Below are 23,760 nucleotides of genomic sequence, written 5' to 3'. Positions count from 1 at the left end.
GTGACCAGAGAAAGCCACGGAGCCTGCGGAGGAGAGAGAACACTGACAAGGAGAAAAGAGGACTCCCGAAAGAGAGAGCTGGCTTTGTTTGTACAGAAAATCAAAGTTTTTCTTCCATGGCCGAGGCCAGAATCACCCAAATGCTTTCCTGGTACGTGACTAATATACCACTAACCTCCTGATGTGAGGATATTCTGCAGATTAATTCTGAACTCTCACCTGCACGGCATGCGGGGAGGGGTGACATGCTGTATCCGTCAGGGTTCTCCAGAGAAACTGAACCAATGGAGAGAGAGTGTGTGTGTGTGTGTGTGTGTGTGTGTGTGTGTGTGTGTGTGTGTGTGTGTGTGTGTGTGTGTGTGTGTGTGTGTGTGTGCGCGCGCGCACGCGCGCGCACAACTGGCTCACGTGCAAGCCCAGAATTTTCAGGGTGGGCCGGGAGGCTGGAGACCCAGGTGGGAGCCGATGCTGCAAGGCCACCTGCGGCAGCTTCCCTCCTGCTGCGGGGAGGTCAGCGTTCGGTTCTATTTAGGCCTTCAACTGACTGGATGAGGCCCACCCACGTTATGGGGGCAATCTGCTTTACTCAAAATCCACCAAGCTAAATGTTAATTTCATCCATAAACACCTTCACAGAAATATCCAGAAGAAGGTTTGTCCACATATCTGGCCACTGGAGCCCAAGCAAGTTGACACACAAAATTAATCATCACATAGGCCCTACATGTTTTAGCTTCAGAGATCCTGTATCAGAGATAATTAAGAGATCTCCAAAGAAAACATGAGTTTCAGCTGGGTACTGCAGCGCATGCCTGTAGTCCCAGTGACTCGGGAAGCTGAGGTAGGAGGACCACTTGAGCACAATAGGTCCAGACCAGCCTGGGCAACATAGCGAGGCCCTGTCTCTAAAAAAAGAAAAGAAAACATGAGTACTACACAGACTTTCCAAAAAAAAAAAAGGGAAGGCAATAAAGCCCACAAAGTTTAATACAGTGGATAACTTTGGCGGGAAGGCAGGGGTAGATGAGAGAAACAGGAACACACAGGCAGGGCACCCATACTGGTCCCACTCTGGTTCTTAAGTCAGGAGGTGGGTTTACAGGTGTTCATTTTATCATCATGCTTTGTAACTTACATACATACCTGCTTGTGTACATATTAAATAGTACCTGTAAAAGATAATAAAGCGAGGGGAAATCAAGCTTTCAGGCCATGTGAGTGGCTACTCACGAAGAGAAATTTCTCTTTCCATGATCATACTGTCTACTCCGTTCATGGGCTGATACTGCTAGATGACTTTTCATGTGCTTAGGCCTTGCCTCTTCAAATGTCCCTTATGTTCTGGGATGGTTTCTTATACATTTTTCTATTCTCCCAGAGTCTGGCTGAGTGACTGTGTAACTCAAATACTCACTGATGGCTGGAAAGCAAGGTGGGTGGGGGCAAGGATAAGGAAAAGGAACCGGTGGGAAAGCAGGGCTGCTTGAGTGGCACTGGGTTTCAGCTTTCTGAAAGGCACTGACAGCTCCCAAAGCTGGCTTGAGAGATCGGAAGCCAGGCAGGGTCACATGTATGAGTCCGGAATGTTCCTAGAATGGAACGGTGCCCATCCCTCCCAGTGGGGCACTCCCAACGGTACCTGGGCTCACATAGTGAGGCTCGTAGAAGGAGACGCACGCAGGACAGGGGAGGAGCCCGGGCCATCTGTGATGTCCCGACTGCAAGCTGCCAATGGAAAGCACCGCCCAGGGAGGCAGCACCTCAGCCCCCAGTCTCCTTAAGAAAACACAGCTACGGCACCAAGACACTTCTAGCTAATTCCCCAAGCAAATTTCCAATCTTTCAGCAGGGTTTCCACCCAATCCGGTCAGTAGCTACGAAGACAACATGACTCCAGCACACAAGGAGGACTGTCTCATCTGTCTTCACATCCCAGGTCTACACTCTTGTTAACTTTCCTCATCAGGATGCCCCAACCCTAAACTTGAGACGCTTCCATTTGTCCCCTCGAATCCCAGTTCTGTCTGACTTACTCCAATTCAGGTTAAAAGAGATCAAGGCTGTATGTGGTAGTGAGACCTCTCTCCTGTTGGAAACAAAGGTTAACCTGAAGGAAAAGTAGAGCTTTTGATGTAAATCAGGCTGAGAAAATGACACATACAACTGCTAAGGGAAGAATGGATAGACTTCAAATGGCTTATAAATAGATCTTGTTAAAAGGTCACTTTGTGGGCTGTAACATAGAAGGAGACAAGGCTGAGATTAAAATGATCATAGCCAGGTTCTAGCTCAGTCTCTCGATTAACAAGTAAACACGGCCCTGGGAAGTGACATGTCAGGTCACGGGAAGAAGAGCAAGAGCCAGGTGTCCCCACACCATGCCAGGCCCTTCCACTACGATGTGCTCTAGGATAGGTCATTTAGGCCGCTTGCCACAAACATGACTTGGAGCCTGCGTAGCTGGCCCCGAATCAAAGGAAGGTCCAGATTAGAAGACATAAATCTACACGAAGGAGATCAGAGGGAAGGACTCGAGAGAAAATCATTCTTTACACTAAGAGAAGGAAAATCACCGGAGGCTAAACCAAACCGAGAGCACCCCCCAGACCCACCACTAGGGCTGACACATTGGTTCCGACAAATCCCAGATTTCTCACATTTAGAAGAAAACCCTCCTTGGTGATGACAGAATTCTCAGCACCAGCCTGCTGTTTGGAACTAGACGGAACGAGCGAGAGCGTGAGAGGGATCCACGCAGATGCGGTGCGCAGCGAGGATGAAAGAACCCTCGTCCCGCTCGGGGAGAGAAACGCGGCGACCCACGCAGGGTGGGCTTCCCGCAGGTGTGCTCCGCTTCTCAGCCAGCAGCCCAGCTCCAAACGGGCAAGGCTGCCTGCCGCAGCAGTCCTGCTCATGGGAAACGTGCCCACAGCTCAGGATGCCTTTAGTATTTTTAAGGCTACCCATGTGAGAAGCAGGGAATGAGAATGAGAATTATTTTTTCTCCCCGACACGATTTTTTTCATCTCTGCCCTCTTGGACACAGCTGCTCTTCTTCAAGACTCTGAAACTGAGCACTCTTGTTTACTTCATGAGCTCCCTGAGGTTTGACTCTTGATGTCTGTGCAAGTCAGCGATTAGCATTCTGACTTCAAATCCTTCTTCAGAGCCGGCCAAAGGAGTCCAAGAAGTTGGCCGCAACCACCCGCTGGGAACAATGGACCCTTTCTACAAAATACAGGTTTGTCTTCCTTTTCAAATACACAGGAGCTGGTCCTCTGGCAGAGAGGTCTACCTGACTCTACGAACTGTTCCCTGCGAGGCAGAGGGCTCCCCGACAAGAAGAACCAACCTGCAGGTCATGTGTCCAACAGAGTCAAGATTTTACACTCAAGTCCATTTATAGAACTCGAAAGGTAAATTATACACAAACAGATACAGCCATAAAAGCAATCATCCTAGGAGTTCCTGGCTTGTCAGTCTGGGCTGAGGGAAGCAAGCTGGAGGCTCTCTCACCCTCTCCACCTGTCTCCTACCTGTCCTGCTCACAAAAGACAGTCCCAGCCAGGCATGGCGGCTCACGCCTGTAATCCTAGCACTGGGAGGCTGAGGCAGGAGGATCACTTGGGCTCATGAGTTCAAGACCAGCCTGAGCAACAGCGAGACCCCATCTCCATCAAAAATAGAAAACATTAGCAGGCATCATGGCACGCGCCTGTAGTCCCAGCTCCTCCGGAGGCTGAGGCAGGAGGATTGCTTCAGCCCAGGAGTTTGAGGTTGCTGTGAGCTATGATAATACCACTGCACTTTAGCCCGAGGCTACAGGGCAAGACTCTGTCTCAAAAAAAAAAAAAAAAAACCAGTCCATTTGCCCCACTGTCTCTGGCACCTAACCGTGAGGTCATTAGAAAACTCAATAACCTGGCAGGGAGGGAGGCCTGCCCACCACAGATGCTCAGAGCACACTGACTCACTATTTTACAGAGGAAAAACGAATAGTGGCCTCTAAAAACTAAAGCTGACAACATCAAGCTCTTTTTTACTATTATTGAAGACTGGTTGATGAGAGACAGTCTTGCAATGGGTGGAGTCGGGCTTTCCCAGAGAAGAGACGTGGAGCTTAGTGCCTGCTCTGCCCTTCGCTAAACTGGGCAACTTAACCTCTCTGTGCGTCAGCGTCTCCACGCGCACAAGGACAAGGAGAATGCCACCTGCTCTTCTCACACGGTTATCATCAGGATGGAATGAGATAGCAAAGGCAAATATTTTTAAGGCTGCACTGCAAATGAAAGGCATTGTTACTTTCATTCCTTTCACCAGCGTGGAAGCTGGGCCTGAGGACATCAAGAACTCAGACACACAAGCAGAAGGAGCGCTGGCTTCCTAGCATCCCTGCCCCAAAGAGGTCTCGGCGGGGGAAACAAACCAAAGTGAACCCCACAAGCCCTCCAAAGGCTTGAAAACCACCACAGTTCAAGGGTGGCTCCAAGAGACAGGACTCCCGCCGTTACAGTAAGTCTCTCAAAAGTGTCCTGGCAAAGCCTGTAAGTTCAAAGCTCCTGCTTTCATTTTTCTGTGCTTCCATGGATATTAAAGGCACTTCGACGCAGGCAGCTGGGCTGACTCCTGGCCTGCTTTCTCACGGGGAAGGGCGCACAGAGGTGGTCAGAGAGTCGGGGTGGGCAGACAGGGGGTCAGAGTTGTCCCAACTGTCTCCTGGAATGTTCTCATGCTGCGGACCAAGTCAAACACTTGAAAAAATGAACTTTTTAATCTCTGTTTGTCTTCTTCTAGTGTCTTGTTTTACCCTTTTGTTAATATGTTAATGTTTTAAAGTTAGGTGTCCTAAGGTCTGGGACTTTATATCCTTAAGTCAGACTGTAGCAGGCTAGATGGACTGAATCGAGATTTTTTTTGGCTACTCAGGCAAAGAAGAGTTGAACAGTCCAAAGCACAGAGGCAGTTTGCTGCAAAATTGCTCCATTATCCCAACGCAGATAATCTAATCTAAAGCAGCTCAAAAAACATCTGAAGGCCAGGGCACAGAATACAAATAAAGGAGTCAGATGCTTGAAATACACACGCACACACGCCCCCCTCCCGAGATGACTTACAAACCAGGAAACTTGGTTTTCAGAGAGCCTTTGGCTGTTGTAGAAAAAATTAACAAACTTTATCCAGTGGCAAAGCATGAACTGTTTCCCAGGGCTGGCACGTGTGGGCACTACCCTGTTTTGTCTCCCGATTTTTATATGACATTATATGTCCCTTTCTTAGCACATTGTTATCTAATGTAACAGCAACAGAGAGGAAAGGCCTCGTTCACCTCAGTCCTCGTGGCGAACGTTAGGTCTCCAGCTCGCGCATCCCACATAACTGCCATTTTGTGTCCTTTGACCTACATCTCCCATTTCCTCTCCCCTCCCCACCCCCACCACTGTGTCATTCTCCACCTCTGTGTATTTGAGCTTTTTTTTAAGAAAAAAAAAAAATTCCACATGTAAGTGAGATCATGCACTATTTTTCTTTCTGCGTCTGGCTTACTTCACTATTACAAAGTCCCCCAGGTCAGTTCATGTTGTGGCAAATGGCAGGATCTTCTTTTTTAAGGCTTAATAAAATTGCATTAGGGATTTTTGTTAGGTAACTAGATTTTAGTTGCTGATGGCACCAAAAAAAAGTAACTGTGAGATGATAGATAGGTTAACTTACTTCATTATATTATTAGTAACCATTCTACTATCTGAGTGTATCCCATATCATGTTGTAAACCTCAAATATACATAATAAAATTTATTTTTTAACAAAAAGGCCTTGTGAACTCACTCCCCTCCCCCTTCTTCCACTAGCACTCTTCTTCTCTTGAGCCACTTTCATTCATTCATTCAACCAGTTAATTTCTTGAGTACCTACTGTATGCCAACACTGGGCATGATGGCAGAAATACAGAAAAGAACTAAAAAACACAGTCCCTGTTTTCATAGTGCTTACCTTGTATCCGTGAGACAGACAAAATAATGAGTAAAATAGACAAAATACACAGAGTGTCCCAAAAGTCACCATACATAGGCAAAATGGGAAATTGTAGCTTAATTTACCTTTATTTACAAAATATTCATTACAAAATTTTCCCTTTGTATGGAGACTTCTGGTACACCCTGTATTTGCAAGCTATAATAACTTCTATGAAAGAAACTAATAAGACTAAGATAAAAATTGCAGAGCAATGACCTGAAAATATGTTTCCATCACAAGATCAACTTTTCTTCCTTCCTTCCTTCTTTCCTGCCATTCCATTTTCAAAATCTTAGAAATATACATTTATTTTAGGTGTTGACTCTTTCGCTCACAGGGCAGTCAACTACCTATCTCTTCCTAAAGTTGTCCTCAAATCTTAAAACTGAAAGGAATGGCCTAATGAAGGTCATGCAGTCTAGACTCCCACCCAGGAAGCTCCCCAGGTCAGTTCTGTCAACCTCCAAGAAGGAAACTCCTCTTCATTCAATGTGTAGGTAGCTATAAGGCGCCCTGCTTGGCTCTACTGATCCTTCAAAATATCTCCCAAAACTTAACATGCATTTCCCTTCATTTAGTGCTCTCGGGAAATAAAGAAATAAACTGAGCAGTCAACTGCATGATAAAAACCCAGCCACTACATTGAAGTCCCACAGGGGCAGAGTGTGTCCTTTAAACTCCTTGGTATCGTTTGCAGTGGCTTGTCCAAAAATATTCTTTTGATTTTTTTCACACTGAAGATGATAAAGTCGAGTCCACTTTAATCTCTAACCTTTTCTTTTAAAACTCATGTTCCAAATCTTAAATTATTTTTATCACACTTTTCTTGATCTTCTATATTTATACACATTCTTTTAAAGTAGTGACTAAAACAGGGAAAAAAATACTCTAATAAGGAACTGACTAATGCAAAGGTTAGCAAAAGGTTATTTTCTTTGAAACATATTATTTTTAGTATATTTCAGCACTTTTTTCTTATTCAGCTTTTGGTCAAATAATGACTCCTGGGCATTTTCTCTCAATACTTGTATCAGGTAGTATTTTTCACTTTCTCTATGTGTATGTTTGGGGACCTCCTTAAATACCAGTTTTTAAGGTTACCTACCGAACATTTCATTTTCTCGCATTTTCCAGAGTAATTTCTGACCTTCTACAGCTTAGAATATACACTGCATATGGGCAGGGACTACGTCTTTTCCTGGGAAACTTACTTCAAAGCCCTTCCTGAAGAGCCAAGTTCTTTACGGGCCATGCGGCAGGCTCCATTGGCTGTGCCAATGACTTCTGATGCCTACCCAGCTTTGTTCTTCAAAGTTTCAGTTTATACACTCGTATGCAAGTTTTGTTTGAGTTCATCTGTCACTAAAAGATCACAGGGAGGGGGGAGGGGGGACACTTCTACTACAACTGGGCTGATCTGTTTTAATTACAGTTACAGTCCAGCTATTCTATGTTAGAAAGAATCGTAGTAACTATCCTTCTCCGCCTATTAGACAGGCTTCCCTTAGTATGCAGAAGACTGAGAAACTATCCTAAGGAGTGCACGATGGAGTGAAAAGCCTGAAGGTAAGAAACTGTCCAGGTGTCTTGTACCAGTCAACGTATTCTTGTCACTAAGGATATAACAAGCAAAGATTTAACAGAAATGTTCCAAAAACAGAACTCTAAACTGGAATTGAACTTTAAACTGGAATTGAAATTACAGGAATTTCAGAACATAAAAAGGCAGGATGTCCAGGTAGGGGCAATCCAGTGAACTCTGCTGTCGACAGACCCGATGCAACTGTCCAGGAGCAAATTGCCTGTGACTGCCTTGCTTCGAGCCCTCGTCATCTGCCTGAAATGTTGCCACCACACTACCTCCCCACTGCCCCCACACACTGGCTGCCAGTGCCCGTCTCTCCCATTCCAATCTACCCCTGACCCCGTCAACCCACAGACATAACTGGGTCAAGCCTCCGAGTTCCCTGTGCCCCCGGCTCCTAAGCATGGCGTTCATGCTCCCTCTAGCCTTGTTCCCCCCACTCTCGGTGCATTCGACGTACGTATTGGAAGGCTACAGCCTTACACATGTTTTCCCTTGCCTTGGCTCAAGCCATTCATGGAATGCCATCCCTTTCTTCTCTGCCTTGAACACCTTCAAAGTGTGTTTGAAATATGACCTCTTCTTTGAACCTTTCTGGTCCTCCTTCAGCACTTAGCACATGGTACTGCAGTTAGCTGACTTTACAGTTGTCTCTCCCACAAGACTGTGTACTCCCTGGTCATAGGCAGAGTCCCTGGCATACAGTAGGTGCTCATTTGTTACACTCACATTAATTGCCTCCGTACTGCTACTCAGCTCTCCCAAAGAATACCACTCCGGAAGACAGGGAATGCCTTTGGAAGTTTCATTCCAGGAAAAGGCCAAGGCCAGGAAGGAAATTTACCTCTGGCTACAGAGACTAAAAACACTTAAACTCTTGCGTCTTGAGAGACAATGGCTGACTTAAAAAGGAATGAAATTCTGATACATGCTGCAACATGGATAAGCCTTTTAACATTAGAGTAAGTGAAATAAGCCAGTCACGAAAGGTCAAATATTGTATGATTCCACTCACAGGAGATACCTAGAACAGTCAAAATTCACAGAGGCAGAAAGTAGAACAGTGGTTGCCATGGGCTGGGACCGGGAAGAAAAGCATATTAATGAGCATGGAGTTTCATTTGGGGAAGATGTGAACGTTCTGGAGACGGAGAGTAGTGATGGTTGCCCAACAACGTGAACGTACCTAATGCCACTGAATTGTGCACTTAAAAAATGGTTAAAATAGCAAATTTTATGTTATATATAATTCACCACAAATTTTTAGATGCAAAAGAAAAAAGAAAGACGACAGCTCACAGCCAAAAGAGGTTTTTTTGTTGTTTTTTTTTAAACGAACAAAAACCCCCATGGGAACATAAGGGACAGTGATACAGTGGATTTGAATTTGTTCACCAACTTTTAGATTACTGGAACGAGGGGACTCTTCCTTGAGGCCTTAAATGGAAGTTTCAGAACTAATGACTGGAGGCCCTGTCTACCACAGTAGGAGCGAATATATGAAATACTGTTGACTCTTGAACAACATGGGTCTGAACGCCATGGGTCCACTTACACATGACTTTTTTTTTCAGTAAAAGTTATATCCAGTGTGCCCATCTCTGCTGCCCTCCCTTCCACCTCTACCAGCTCTCCTGCCTCCGCCACCCGAGACAGCAAGACCAACCCTTCGTCTTCCTCCTCAGCCTATTCAATGTGAAGACCATGAGGATGAAGACCTTGATCATGATCCACTTCTACTGAATGAATAGGAAATGTATTTTCTCTTCCTTATGATTTTCTTAGTAACATTTCTTTTCTCCAGCTTACTTTATTGTAAGAACACAGTATGTAAAACATATACAAAATATGTGTTAATGGACAGTTTATCAGTAAGGCATCCAGTTAAGAGTAGGCCATTAGTAAGTAAGTTTTGGGGAAATCAAAAGTTATAGATGGATTTTTACTGACGCCCCTAACCCCTGTGTTGTTTTAGGTTTAACTGTGTGTTCAAATACCTTTCGTTCAATTCAATCAATATATACTGTGCACCTCCAGTGTTCCAGGCCTCGTGCTGGGCACTGAAAGGGGATCAAAGTTGATGAAAAATGGCCTAGGATATCCTAGGGAGAATGACACACATACACAAATAACTATAGCACCGGGCAAAACTGGACTCAGGTTTATAGAACATTAATATAAAGCAATACGAATGCAGGATAGGAGAAAGGACAACAGTAAGTTCAAGAAGTTCTCCGAGACTGAAGGGGGACGTGAGTAGGCCAGGTCAGAAAGGGGAGCTCAGAGACCTTCCAGAGAGTGAGTCAGCACCCGTCTCCTGCTCCCTGCAGGCTTTTGTCCCCGCCATGGCTGAGCTGATCCAGAAGAAGCTGCGGGGAGAAGTGGAGAAATGTCGACGCTACAGAAGGACTTGAGTAAATCCATGTCAGGGCGGTAGAAGCTTGAGGCACACCTAACAGAACATAATATCGGAAGGAGGAACTGGCCCTGCTGGATGGGTCCAACGTGGTCTTTAAACTTCTGGGTCCTGTGCTGGTCAAACAGGAGCTGGGGGAGGCTCGGGCCACAGTGCGGAAGAGCCTGGACAAAGATTCAGCTGAAATGAAGCGACACGAATCCCAGCTCCGGGACACAGAGCGGCAGTCAGAGCAACAGAGGGAAACCCTTGCTCAGCTGCAGCAGGAGTTCCAGAGGCCCAGGCAGCAAAGGCAGGGGCTCCTGGGAAGGCCTGACCCCACGGTGAGGGGCAGGGGAGGGAATGAGGCAGCTCTAGGATCTATACTGTAGCTAATAAAATGTAAAAATACCTGGCTTTGTATTCTGATAAAAGAAAAAAAAAGAAAAAAAAGGTCTCCAATATCAGTTCAGGGGAGGCCAATGCATAACCATTTAATGAAGGAAGCTGAATGCATGCAAATGAAGAGGGGGTACGCAGCATGCTTGAAGCGGAAGGACTCTGCCATTCTACATTTTATTAATACGTAACGTGGGGCATGGCCGCGACAGTTTCGGACGTTTGCCTGGATCTGAGCCAATGTGGCACTTTTCTATCCTCCTCACCTCCATCCTGCAGCTGCTCCGTTTCACTACTCGTGAAAAAGCTTGATAATCAGCAAACCTCCTCCGTATTTTATATCTCCACTGTATTTATAGATTTTAAAGTATCCTGCAGCACAGCTCTCTGAGTTTCCGCAAATATAGAAGAAACACGCACGCACACACCCCTGGATTTTTTTCACTCTAAAATTTCAGTTTCTAATACTCAAATTAAATCTTTCACATCTCTCAACAAGACCCATCTACATATGGTTTTATAGGTTGGAAAAATAGACCGATATTGCCTTTTCTAGATTATTCATGTCTTGTGGAATAATAAAATGGATAATGCTTCATTAAAATGAACATTTTAAATGAATTAAAAATGAACAAGCTGTATTCTACCAACTTTGACGAGTTTGCATGTTTGATTTTTTTTTTTTTTTTGGATGCATATGCAGCAAAAGTGTTATTAACACATGCAAATCCCACTAAATCCTGATTTCCTTCCATTTGTCCTAGGTGTCTTCAGAAAAATGAGGCAGCATGGCTCAAGTAGAAAAGAAAGAATGTTGTCTCTCCATTTTATTAATGTACTTTTAAAGGAGCAACCTGTTACAATTATCCCTTTCCAATACTGCAGCAACTTAAGTATCTAACAAAGGAGAGGAAGAATCCCAAACACAGCGGTATCATGCTCTAATGGAGAGGTCTTCAGACTGCAATGGTAGTCGCTTCTGGAGTCTGCTTGCCTATATTCAAATATGGGCTGTGCACTTTCTGTCTATGAATCTTAGCCAGGTTATATAACCTCTCTAATCTTCAATTTCCCCACCTGTTAAATGCTTTAGCGATAGTAATACTTAACTCAGAGGGTTGTGCTGGGAATTAAACAAGAATGCCCTGATGCGAAGCTCTTAGCACCGTGCCTGGCATATAGCAAGTGTTTGTTTTTGTTATTAATCAATTTATATTCTTATTCCAATGCAACCTCTAGCTGCTTTGCAACCTTAGACATTTCATTTAGCCTTTTTGGATCTTGGTTCTCCCTACTTCTATCTTACCATACAGGGATAAGAGGTGAAAAGCTGAGGTCAGGTCCATAAAGACACTTGTATTATGGGAAAACATTAAATTCCCTTGCTAATTTTGAAAGACCGAGCTGCCTTGTGGGATGCCATGTCAGGAGGCCCACATGGTGAGAAACTAAGGGCAACCTCTGGCCAACAGCTAATAAGAAACCGAAATCTTCCGTCCCACAACCACAAGGTACTAAATTCTGCCAATGAAACTGGGTTTTTCCTCAGTCAAGCCTCAGATGAGACCACAGCCCTGGCTAACATATTAATCCCAGCCTTGTGAGACCCTAAGCAGATGACCCAGACAAGCTATGTCCAGATTCCTCACCCACAGAAACTAAGATGATAAACGTATGCTATGTTAAACCACTAAATTAGTGGTAATTTTTTACAAAGCAATACAAAACTAACACTAATGTAGATGTTGAGAATGCAGGCAGACACATATGGTACAAAATACACACATACGCACACACACACACACACACACACACACACACACACACACACACACATTTCCACTTCATACCATTGCTATAATGCTTTAGCCTCATCAGAACACTGCATCAGGGAAGGACAGGAAACCAAGGACAGATATTTAGGAGTCAATGGTAAAAATATTCTCTATAGTACCGGGGTATGGAAAAAAAATTATAGTTTTCTATGGCATTTCATCAAACAAGTAACAACCAGAGGTTTTGTTTTTAATTTTTGTTTTCAATTTCTTTTCAAATTAGGCAAGTCAGCCTTTTCTGGATGCCAAATTGGGCAAGAGATTTCGTCAAGGTCCAAATCCTCTTGCCAAATTGCATTACCTTATGGGCATGATTGGAAATTTCTTGGGGATTAGTTATGGGAAAGGTTCACAAAACAGACGCCCAGACTGGACAGCCAACATGCAACTTAGTTCATGTGAAATATGCTCATCCAACCAGGAGGTCAGAAATTGTTGTCAAGATGTGGATTCTGAATTCATTTTCTATTTAATCATTATCCTATAATTTTCCACCTCCTCTCACAAACAGATACTATATGCCATTAACATTTAGCCACTGGCCCAAGGCCCTTACAGTAACATCCCCTTCCACTTTATCAGTATCTCCACTTAAATCTAGACCCTGAAACTCTTCTTCGGTCTGGAGCCTTCTTCAACACTTTCCACAGAATCAGGAAATTTAAAAAGTAAGACAGTTCCTTGGAAGTGATCTGGTCTATTCTCTGATTTTACCAGAGACATCGTAAGGCCCATAAAAGTCAAACGACTGGCTCAAATTTAAAAGTGAAATCCTTTTACAACCTTTAAACTGTTTCTTAAGCATGGAGATGTTTCTTCCTTAACCTTCCCTTTCATCTTCTCCTGCATCTGTCTGCTCAGATGTCTGCAGCCTCTGCTAAGTACCTCCTTTGCCAGGGAAGCGTTTCTGTGAAGTATCAGCTACGAATGGAAGAGCTCTCAAGTGGCTCTTGTGTATCTTACAGGCTGGGGTGACATTCATGACCCACCAAGTTTCTGCCATTGCTTTCAATCCCCAAGAAATGTCAGCCATGTCATGGCAACAAAAATGAATTATTGGCCCTACTGCCTAAGCGATGAGCTAAGGCACAACATGATCATACTATTCTGTGTGGGTTCACCAATTGCAGCTGAGGGAAAAAGACAGTACGGAGACCTATTCATTTAAATGTAACAAATATTTAGAGATATTGCCTACAATTTTTCTATAACTTATTTATCCATCTGTTCAGCAAACACTGAATATCCATCACATGTCTGCCAAATTGCTACCAGAAATAAAAAGAAACAGTCTTTGTCCTAGAGGAGTTTGCAGTCTAGAAGTCAAATATTTAATAATTATAATAATAGGGAACCTTTATTGAGCATTCACTCTGTGCCAGGCTGGCCTTAAGTGCTGTAGATGGGTTAACTCCCTTAGTTTTCATTGCAACTTGATGAAGCAGGCACTATTTTTATTCCTATTTTACTCATAAGAAAACTAAAGTACAGAAAGGTTAAGTTACTTGCCCAAAGTTCATGCATTCAGTGTTTCAACAAATATTTGCTCACTGTGTCCTAGGCACAGCTCTAGGTACCAGGCATACAGCAGTGAACAAGAGACAAAAATCACCATCCCCATGGTGTGCACAAACTAGTGGAAAGAGACAAACATTAATCAAAAAATAACCAAGATCGATGTCAGAGAGTGACAAGTGCTATACAGAAAGAAAAAAAAAAACCAACTTAAGCCTTTGAGTTACTCATCACTGAGGTTTCTCCCAGGTGATGTGCACTGCATGTGTTAATAACTTTCCTTTTTTTCTTGTTAATCTGTCTTTTGGCAGTCTAATTTAGAGGAAAAAAAGATTTTTTTTTTCCTCTATACCTATCACCACCCCTCCCCAGGCCTTAGAGTTCCTCATGTCTAAAATGAAGAAGTTGGACTATAAGAACCACAAGGGTTTTTCTAATTCTAACGTTCCATGAGTCAACGATTAGGAAGAAGAAAGATGTCGCTGGTGATGTGGAAAAGTCAGCTGGCCACGCTAAGGGCTGCTGACCATATGAGACTCCAGAGCTCCCTGAGCACCCAGCTAGGTCAGAGGACAAGGGGAGCGGCAGGGGTTCCTCGTAATCCTTCAGGACACCACTGGGTCTCCAGCACTGGAGCAAAAGTGATGGGGAGGTGTGAAAAGAACACAAACACCCTCTACCTGGCTACCAAACGAGGACAGCGTGAAGGTGAGAGCTGGAAACTCCTCCAAATCTGACTCCACGTGTTACAGAGCCTACTGGACGAAACTTTGAGTTGGTAAAAGACAGCCGTGCCAGGTCTTGAGTCACATTAACGAAACTAGTTCTCCCTCCAGCTTGCATCATTAGTGTCTGCTCCATTTCACCACCAACCCCCCTCGAAGTGCAAAACTGGGCAGGACTATAATGCAACTTACTTCAACTGGAATACAGGACCCAGTGAAAGTAGAGAAAACCTAGGGCAAACTCCGGTGCCTGGTAGGAGAATTCTAATGTCTGATGGAAGAATTCCAATTCCTTAAAAGCAATGGCCTTTGCTGCTGCTCCCTTCCTCTCCCCCTTTTTCTTTTTTCCAACTCCCTCCACACTGTTTTATCCCTGTCTGTATTCCCACTTTATCAGTTCATTCTCAAGATGCTAATTAAAGAAGCTGGAGAGATCTCTATTTCAACTCATTAGAATCTGTTCATATCACAAAAGTTTTCTAAGGAGTCCTATGAATTTAAACTAGATTTGATAACATCATTAAAGGGAAGGACAACGTACCTTCAGTCCACACCAGATCACTTTGACATGCGTGAAAATGCTAGAAAACTAAATGTTTCACTTGAGCCTGTCTTCAGCACCCTGTGACAGATTTCATCAAAATTCCATAATCAGAAGGTATAGAGGTGGCACATGTTAAGTGACATGTACCATCTTTATATGACCAAGTCCACATTTTCTGTTGACACATGTCAATCTAAGAGGGAAAAAGCACAGTGATAAACTGATACATGATAAATGCTGAACCAAATTCCGCTCTAGTTCCTTAAGGAGAGCAAAAATAGCACTTCCACAGGAAAGGAAAAGAACATCTTACTCCATGCACCAGCAGGAGTGTCTTCTAAAGAGAGAGACGGGACAAACGCACGCAAAAGTACCTACGGATAAATGATTACGACTCCACAGAGCTAAGTATCTGAGAGAGAAGGCTGCAACAAACACCGTGACAACAACCAGGTGGAGAGTTTTCACTGGGAGAGTTTTACAGGGGAGGGGACTTTTTAGAATATTGTTTTGAAAATGAGAGAGCAGCACGTTTAGGCAGAGAGGTGCCCATTTTGTCTGTATGTGATCATCCTTCCACTTACTCTCTGCACTGAATGACATGAAATACCTATTGAGCCTGACAGAGGACTGTCCACTGGGTTCTGAGATGGCCACCTCACTGACTCTTCTGAAGAAGCGAACTTTTTATAAAGGCAACATGAGTCCCAAATTCAAATTACTTCATAAAAAGCTATTGTATAATAAAATATTTTATATACATGACGCCTTACATAACCCTCAAAATAACCCAATGTGAGCGCTAAGTATTAGTGGCCCAGTTTTCAACCAAGGACACTGAGCCTCTGAGGTTAACTGATTTGCCAAAAGTCACAGAGCTAAGCAGCAGCAGAGGTAGAGTTCAAACCCAGGTCTATCAAATGTTAGTCTGTGTCCTTAACCACTGCGCTAGGTAGGCACAAGAACACAAAGAAATTAGATCTCTAACAAAACAGACCTAAAATAAAGACTTCCAAAAAGTCATCCAAATATAACACTCTGTTATGCCATGGCGTAATATAGAGTGCTCCTCTACCACCACCTATTCCAATAAAAATTTTACTTGCCACAGCTCCAGCCTATCTTCCCACGTGTGTGCATCTGTGTGTGTGGTGGTTGTCTAATCTCTCTAGTTAGAAGGAGAATTGGCCGCAGAGGACCAGCTGTTTTCTCCGAGAAGAGAACCTCCTGCTGTCCACCAGCGGTCTCTGGCACTCTTTCCTGAAATTATCACTCTCTCTGGCCACAGAGTTCCTGAAAACAGATGGGCAGAGAAGCATGCAGGTGGAGCAGCCTTCCCTGCACCTTCCCCTGGTGCTTCGACACTAGAAGGCAAACGGATGGAAGCCGCTGGAGACGGAGGGAGGGGAGAGAAGGAGCCCCTAAAGACACCAGAAGTGGGCAGCAGCATCGCTCCAGCACGTACGGTTGCTACCCCTGCCAAGGAGTTATCTTGGTCTAGTCCCTGGAGAGAAAAACACTACTCCATGCCCAGAGGCTGCTCCTGCGTCTCCACCTGGGTGAACTCTACTGTCCAAGCACACAGGCTGACAAGGACCAGAGGTGACCGGGGTCTTCCCCCAACTCTGGGCCCACAGTCTGACGTGCTCTCTTAGCCAACTGTACATGGCACCAAGGGAAAGGGTGAGAGGATGTCACCAAGGAGCACAGACCCAGACTAGTTGTGAGACAGAGGTTGAGAGTAAATGAAAATGGTTATGGACTAAAAACCCCAAAACTGAAGAGACTCACAAAAACACAAGCAAGCCGTTTGACTTGCCTCATGTGCCTTCATTTAAGCGCATGCTCCAGTCAGAGCCAACCACCTGCCATGGCCTGAGTGTACCATGTTCTCCCAGGGCTCTAACTTCCCGAAATCATCCGCCAACTCCGCCTCCCTAATCTATCTTGTGAACTCTTACCCATTCTCCAAATATCAGACCCAACATTGTCTCCCCCTCCCACCCCAGGAGTCTTCTCTCCCAGGGAGAGGTAAGCACCCTTTCTCTATGACCTAAGTGTTACAGCACATACCATAATACATTCTAATCCTCAGCTTATACACAGCCTCTCCCCACCAGACAGAAGTCCCAAGAGCAAGAACCAGGCCCTATTAAGATGGTGCCTGCCCAGTTCATGGAAGATGCTAAATAAAACAATGCAAAGAAAATAACTGACCTGATTAGAGGAACAAAAGTGACTGGTCTTATAGGGAACATAGCTTTACTTTCAAAGAATTTAACATAAGATGAAGTCAACAGGCATTAACTACAGTGAAGCCGTGATGAAAGAAAGTGCCTACTGCGTGCCCAGAGAGTCGCTCCAAGCACTGGGTAGGGCTGGGAAGTTGGTGGGAGGAATAAAGTTAAAATAAGACGGTATGTGTCTGTTTTCAGTTTCTTATAACAGAATACCTGAAACTGGATAATTTATAAAGACATGAAATTTATTTCTTACAGTTTTGGAGACTGGGAAGTGCAAGAGGCTGCATGTGGTAGGGGCCTTCTTGCCGGTGGGGACTCTGCAGAGTCTCAAGGTGGCGCAGGGTGTCACGTGGCCAAGGGGCTGAGCGTGCTAACTCCGCGCTCTCTCTTCCTCTTCTTGTAAAGTCACCAGTCCCACTCCCATGATAACTCATTAATCCACAGGAGGATTAATCCATTCATTAGGGCACAGCCCTCATGACCAATCACCTCTTAAAGGCCCCACCTCTCAATACTGCCACACTGGGGACTCAATTTCAACATCCATTTTGGAGGAGACAAATATTCAAACCATAGAAGTGTCTTGTCTCCTACAAAGTTCACGTGCTACTTCTGCACACCAAAGTGAAAAATGAGGTACTGAGGATTCACCTTTACTGTGCTTCCCACAAACGGTCTCCCAGCGTACAATACACCACTGGTTTTCAAAACATGGAGTCATATACACAAAGGGATCTCTTGCACATGAACAACAGATTACCTGTACACAAATATATTTATGGCAAACCTGTCTGCAATAGCTCAAATCCTAGCACCAACCTGAATGCCCATCAGTGGGAGAGTAAAGGAATGAACAGTATAATTACATACAACAGAACATTATACAGCAGACAAAGCAAATGAACTAATGACATGTAGCAATACAGATGAACATTAGCAGTAAAAACATTAAGTGAAAAAGCCCCAAAAGATTATATAGTCTGATGCTCCTTTTATAAAGTAAGAAGACAGCTAAAATCAAGTGTATATCTATAGAGATACATACTTTTCATGTGTATATATTTTACGCTCTTAATGTAGGATTACACAGAGCTGAAATAAAGTATGTAGGAAAGAAAGGGAAGATGCACACAGGATTCAGGCAAGGTCACCTTGGGTAGAAGGAGTAAGAAGGATGAAGCGTGGGGAGGCCCATGATCCGGTCAGATACAGGTTATTTTCAACATCCTATCTTTTGTTTTGGGGATGGGTTTATGGTCACTGGTACAGACTGAATGTTTGTGTCCTCCCAAAATTCACATGGCAAAATCCTAACCCTCAATATGATAGTATTTGGAGGTGGAACCTTTGGGAAGTAATTCAGTCATGAGGGTGGAGCCCTCACGAAAGGGATTCGCGCCCTTATGAAAGGCCCTTATGAAAGAGTCCCCAAAGAGCTACGTCACCCTTCTGCCATGTGAGGACGCAGCAAAAAGAGGGCCACCGCCCGAACTCGACCATGCGGGCACCCTGACCTCAGACTTCCAGCCTCCAGAACTGAAAGAAATAAATCTCTGTCATTTATAATTCGTCCAGTTTATAGCATGTTGTTATAGAAGCCTGAACTAAGACAGTTGTCTAGTATGTCCTTCTAAATAAACACAAATGTGAAGAGAATGCGTCATGAAAGATTATGACTAATCCTATTCTTCGCATATGAAGTCCAATAGCGAAAGAAAAACAAAAAATGAAATTACAGGAATATCATAACATGGTGTCTGAATTTACACAAAACAGACAGGTGTCCTGTAAGGAAGTGGGGTGGGGGGACGGGGGGAGGACAGTTCACACCACGTCTGCCCCACGTTGATGTCCACCTGCCAGCCTGCGTCTAGATCACCAGCTGAAAGGCAGCAAGAAACGTGCATCCCACATGCCTTCCCTGTGTGCAGAGCCATCTCTCTCTCCTCGGCATCTGCAGGGGAGGACTCCAGCTCGGGACAGCACCAGACACACTTCAGTTACCTCAGCGTCACAAAGTGCTCACAGACGGGCATTAATCTCATCTTTGAATATTCTGACCCTTTTCAAATTGCATCATAAATTCATGCTTGTGACACTGAGTACGTGGCTGCTTCTGGCAGGAACATCACCGCGAGCCCGTATTTGCGCATGAAAATCCATCGGTTCTATCTTCTTCCAGAAGTTACACTAAGCAGATGAAGCTCTCCCGGGAGGGTTTGGACCGTATGCCCTGGAGAGAGTGTGCGGCAGATGTCAGAGAAAAAGACAAAGCTGGGGGAGGGAAGAGGCTCCCGGCAGGAGAAAACGATTCCGAGAGAATCCGCCTGGGGGAAGGGTGGCCAGCCAGAAGGCGGACACACATCCAACGTCCACAAAAGACTAAGCAAAGAACTCCCACTTCTCCAACACCCTCAAACCTGAAACATCAGTTGATGTCAGCTCCCCCCCTCTCTTTTTTTTCCTTTATAAAAAGCTAGGTAGTCAAATGTTGGAACCAGAATGGCAAATTTGATCTGCTTGCGGAAGCTTGCCTGTTAGCGCAACTGTGGACATTTTTAGGCCAGGATGACAGCAAACATCAAGTTTTCCTCCTGGAGAAGACTGGAGAAAAGTTAGCCATGGCTTAAAATAAAACAGTGAATGTACTGTGCTGTGTCCCTAAAGATGCAAACCATGCCTGATGAGCAGAGATAGGTTTGAGCCCTACCCTGGTCCCTGTGTCAAGCAGATGCCTTCCTCTCCTTGCTCTGGCATCTGCAGGCATAAACCGGTATCGTGGTACCCCCTCCCCCAGGCCTTCAGTCCACTTCCACACTACAAAATGTACTCTTTCCACAATCCAAGCAAACACCCCACATTTTCCCTGCCTGGCTGAGTCCTGGGCCTCCTTCCCAGTAAATAATCTTGGTGAGATCTTGCCAAAATATTTCTTAATCACATATTTTCTTTGTCTAAAAAGAGTCATAGATGCAGTAACTAACCTTTGTTCCGAGTCATTCCACATGTCCAGGAGCCCCATGTCAGTTAATGTTAAGCTTGGTTTGCTTCTTTGAGCTACCACCACTTACACTTTATTTTGGAGCCTGTATTTAAATCCCAGGTTAATCAGCACGGAGGAGAAGACTGTGGTTACTCCCCTAACTGGGCTCTCTAGAGACACGCGGCCTTGACCAAGTGATCACAAAGCATCCTTCTAATCAGCCCTGGGACCTGGAGCCAGGCCTCAGGCGGCAGCTAGGTCTACGGCTATCCTGGAAGGGTCTCCGCACATCACCCACTCTGCTCCTGGGTTTCCAGGATTGCTCTGCTATGTGGATTTTTTGGCCCCAAACCTAGAAAAGCATAAGGAAACCCCTGAGGGGGAGGGACAACACCTGACCTTACCTTTTGCCATCTAAGACAGCTTATGCAGCAGGACTTAGGCCAACTACGAGTTGGTGGAAAGCCCAGTGGATCACCAGTGGGACACGGTGCTCCTATGGCCCAATGCCTGAGATTTTGTAGATATTCATCCCTCAAGGCCGAGGGAGAAAGGACTGATGGAAAATCAAACCACTGGACAGCCACAAGACTGAAGCAGCCAGGATCAGAAAACCCAAATGCGAGGCACAGCGGCTGCCCTGCAACACACCCAACGTTCCTCTGTGACATCCGTCCTCTCGGGGTGATCATGTTATTTTCTTGCTAAGTTCATTCACTGGTTCTCCAGCTGCTTTCTGGATCAGGTCCAGGTGCTTCAACCCGGACTCAGGGCCCTTTAATCACACCCCAAGACCTTATCTTTCACTGCTTCCCTACGCACACCAGCCTCTTCCAGGAGGCTTGCTGGTATGTATAGGGACCATCAGGTTTTCCTTGCATCAAGTTTCCCTAGGCCACCCTGGCATGGATAAGACGGTGGCTCTAGACTTAGGCAGCCCAGAATCTAACACGGGCTCCAACATTTCCTTGGCGTGGGACCCTGTGCCAGCTAGCTAACCTCACTCAGTTTTCTGAGCTGTAAAACAGGAATAATAACAGACATGTTTTTCTCATGTGGCTGACATGAAGACTAAATACCTGTAAAATACTTGATCAGTACTTAGTACATGGCAAGCACTCAGTAAATGCTGGCTGCTATCACTGCTGTTCTTGTCATTATTCTAGTTCACCAGGAACCCTCACCCTCTTTGAAAGCCCTTTAGCACACATTTGCATTTGGCATTGATCACATACTGCTTTATGCTATTCCTTATCTTCTTACACGTACGTCTTCTTATCTCAACTAGGCTATGAGTTCCTTAAAGGTAAAGACCACAGCTTAGGTGCTTTTCTTTCCCTACAATGCTTGAAGGTGTTTTAAATGCAGGAACACAATAAATGCTCGCTATTTAACAACTCAACAATACTGTACTTAATAAAGCTCTACTTTTGCCAGAACTGTGCTATTAAAATAAGTCCTTCATAGTCACTGAATTTATTGATTTCACATAATTAGCAATCTTGACTAAATGAGTGGTGGGCACCCAGGGATGTGTCTACCATTTTCTCATTAAGAAAAAAAAGGTATTGCCAAGCAAACTTAGATTTTAAGAAAACAGTTACTACAGAGCATCCAAAGTCACAGCAGACAAAGTTGCTGACGTGCAATCTCTGTACCACTCTAAAATTATCCCAGACCCCTTCTGACAATCATGGTGTACAAAAAAATGTTCTCCGAAGGGCATGAAAGCTCATAAAAGAACAGTGAATTCCTGGCAGATGTAAACAATAATTTCCTAGTTCACCTTTGACAGCTTCAAGCCCTGGAAGAGTGCTTGGGTAAATAAAGACAAACTGAATCTACCATAAACTCTCTGTCCCACCTACTGGCATCCCATGTACTGAGCAGAAAAATCCAATAGTTAGTTAGTCCCTGGTGCCACGAGAGCACTGATGTTTGGCAAATCGAGAAGACAAATGAGGAGGAGAAATAATTTGATAAATTGCAAAACTATCCACAGCCCTTATTGCAGCTGATGGTTAAAGCTAAACTACCAGCACCTTTTTCAGGAGTGACAATAATAGAATTTTCTAGATTAAATAAAAGACAGCATTTTAAGCTGTGTTACAACACAATGGAATTTTACTTTGTGTTAAATTCAGTGGTGAATACTAACCTTGAAGATTTTCTTGCAAAAAGAAAATATGTGAATCAACAAATACCTCCACTGTGGACTAAATGAAATGTCTACGAATGTTTAGTCTGACTGTGGCTGGCTGTGTTTGAAGAAAGGCTGACAAACCCTCAGTGTGTATATGCAAAGACTGTTTCTTTCAAATTCTTGTTTTAATGGCTGAGGAAAAAAGGTTGGAATCATCCACTTTTGTTCAATCATATGAACATAATACCCCCATTTTATCTTTATTACAGAAAAGATCAGGACAAGAATGTGCTCTAATTTGCCATTTCATTTAAATCAAATTTAATAGAACCCATCTTCTCTATGCATCCTTTCTCTCCTCTCACCATATATGTTCACATGTACATGAAAATACACATGTGTGGGTGTAGGTATTGTTGGTTTTTATACATTCATTTCCCACTTCCTGGTTTTTACCCAGAGAAGAAGAAGTATTAAAAAGTTGTAAGGGAAAAAAAAAAAAAGAAGCTGTCACTTTTATTTTACCCAGAAATAAGCAGGAAGTGCCCCAAATCTCAAGAAGGAACCTGCCCTGCAGAAACTAGAGCTCTATTATTACACACAGAGAAGGGTCTGTTTCCTTAGGGGTTTGTATATTTCAGAAGGTCTTTAAGAAGCCTGAATTTTCAGTTTCATTTTTTTCTGGAATGTCTAGGAGCAATTAAGCATAACTAACAAGGCAAAATTAACACCAAAGTTCACTACCAGTATATTTGGATGGTTCTTTCTATTTACCCCGTTGAAAAGTTAGACACTGAAAAGTGACACATTACAAATGATTATAACTAAAGCCAGCATGAACAGTGAAAATAGCTTTCTTGGTCAGATGACACACTGCATAGGCCCACCAAGCTCCTGGCGCACTGGCAAACCTCTCGGCCTGGGACGATGTCCCCTGGGCTCCCGAGGGCCAGCTCCTTCTCTTCACCTGGCCTTAGCCCTTCCCTGACCACCCCACCTGGAACAGATTCGGTCTGGGCCTGGGTCACCTCTTTCTTATTACCCACCGTGCTTCTCTCAGAGCACTGATCATTAGCAGAAATCATCCTGTTTTTATTTTACTTTTATTTTTTCTGTTTCTTCACACTAGAATACCGGCTCTTGGGTATTGAGACTTACAGGCCTTACTTTTATAGGTTGTATCCTCATGGCCAAAAACAATAGGTATTATATTTGAACTCTAGGTATTAATTAGATAATATGAAGACATTACAGTTAGCTTTATTAGATGTGATAATGACATTTTGTTTGGTTGGGTTTTTTAGGTCTATTAAAGACACATACTGAAGTATTTACAGATGAAATTGTGAGGGAATTATCCTTCAAAATAATAGGGTGC

The 23,760-nt window shown here is 44.1% G+C and overlaps 1 protein-coding gene and 1 pseudogene across 2 annotated transcripts in view; one reads left to right on the top strand and one right to left on the bottom strand.

The window, feature by feature from the left end:
• Window positions 1-23,760, bottom strand: part of ETV6 (ets variant 6) — a 238,309-nt gene that overhangs the window by 183,995 nt on the left and 30,554 nt on the right. The window lies entirely within an intron of this gene.
• On the top strand, window positions 9,946-10,332 carry LOC105819522 (annotated as a pseudogene).

This window comes from Propithecus coquereli, unplaced genomic scaffold, assembly GCF_000956105.1.
Source record: "Propithecus coquereli isolate 6110/MARCELLA unplaced genomic scaffold, Pcoq_1.0 Scaffold487, whole genome shotgun sequence".
NCBI classification, from domain to species: Eukaryota; Metazoa; Chordata; class Mammalia; order Primates; family Indriidae; genus Propithecus; species Propithecus coquereli.
The sequence above is the reverse complement of the archived record's forward strand: the minus strand, read 5'-3'. Positions and strand labels throughout refer to the sequence as shown.